At 38.5% G+C, this 1,733-nt stretch overlaps 1 pseudogene; it reads right to left on the bottom strand.

Moving 5' to 3' along the window:
- Window positions 1-1,733, bottom strand: part of LOC101588830 — a 42,368-nt pseudogene that overhangs the window by 7,595 nt on the left and 33,040 nt on the right.

Here is a 1,733-nt window from a genome sequence, read left to right on the forward strand (position 1 = left end):
AACTGTCTCATTGCTATCTGTTTATCAATAAAATTTTGGAAAAAAAAAGATATCATGTCTGCCTCTTGTACTATGAATGACTACTACTTTGAAGACAATAATATAAATGTATTGGGGCTGGAGAGATGGCTCAGTGGTCTAAAGCACCTATTTGGAACAAGCTTGGCAAAGCACAGGGACTGTGGTTCGATCCCCCAGCACCACATGCCAGCCAGCTGTGCCCCTTGGTGGGCTGAGCTGGCCACACACACACACAATAAATAAATGTTAAAAAAAATTTAAAAAACAAAACAAAACAATATAAATGTATTAATTATTGTAACTGTCCTACTAATCTATTTTGAAACTGTCTCATTGCTATTTCTTTTTTTGTTTTGTCATTGCTATTTTTTTCTCAATAATATTAATTTTTTAAAAAAGCCAAGCATGGTGGCCCACAAGAGGATCACAAGTTCAAACAGCCTGGGCAACTCATTGACTTAGCAAGACCCTGTCAAACCACAAAAAAAAGGTCACATCAAGTGGCCTATAATCCCGGCACTCAGCAGGCTGAGGCAGGAGAATCGTCACAAATTTAAGTTCAGCCTGGACTACATAATGAGTTCAAGGCCTGGATGAACCACATAGGGAGACCTGTCTCAAGAACAAAACAAAACATTAAAAAAAAAAATAAATAAAAGGCCAGGTTGTAGGTCAGTGCAAAATCTCTAGATTTAATCCTTAGTACTGGAGGAGAAGGAGAAAAAGGAGAAAGTGGAGATGGAGAAAGTGGAGGGGGAAGAGGAAGTAGAGGGAGAGGAGGAAGTGAAGAGGAGAAGGAGGGGAAGGAGTAGGAGAAGAATACATATTCAGTCAATCACAGGGTACAGATCCTGTTCAAGACAGGGTCTTGCTATGCAGTTCAGACTGGCCTTGAGCTCACCGTGTAGTCCAGGCTGGTCTTGAATTTGCAACACAGATCCTGCTTTCTAATTCAAATTGTAAGAAATGAAATTTATGGGGCTGGGGAGATAAATTGGAACAAGCACTTCCTTGGCAAGTGCAAGGGCCTGAGTTCAGTCCCCGGTTCCACCTAAAAAAAAAAAAAAAAAAAAAAAAATGAAATTTATGAGGAAGTTGGAAAATTTGAACACTAACTAGATACTTGAGGGTATTAGGTATTTCTAAATGTGATGGTAATATTGTGGTTATGTGTATCAAGTTAATGATATGATGTCTGGGATTGGCTTCTCAATAGTACCTGTAATCTCAGCACTCTCAGAGGCTGAAGTAGGAGAATTCAAAGTTCAAACCCACCCTAGGTAATTTAGGGTCTTCCTGAAACCCTGTCTCAAAATGGAAAATTAAAAAGGGGGGATTAGCTCAATGAAAAGGCCCTAGATTCAATCCCTACTGCCATAAAAAGAAAAACACAAGTAAGCAAGTGAATCACTACCAATCCAAGCTGTGTAGTGAGATCCTGTACCAAATACATTAAAAAAAGGAGTGGGGAGAAACTGGCTCCGTAGAGCAAGTTCAGGCTGAGTAAAGAGAAAAAGAGGTGTGAAACAAAAAATAAAATAAAGTAAATTAAACAAAAAAGAAAAAGAGGGAGAGAACAAAGATAAAAGTCCACACTGCCTCTGGGAGACACAGCCTGGGCTATCATGGAAAGCTGCAGTAGCACTTATGGCTGCCTCTCTTGTATTTTTATTTATTTATTTATTTGTTTATTTTATTAATTGTTTTTTTTT

The sequence above is a fragment of the Octodon degus genome, unplaced genomic scaffold, assembly GCF_000260255.1.
Source record: "Octodon degus isolate 3935 unplaced genomic scaffold, OctDeg1.0 scaffold00169, whole genome shotgun sequence".
Lineage (NCBI taxonomy): Eukaryota > Metazoa > Chordata > Mammalia > Rodentia > Octodontidae > Octodon > Octodon degus.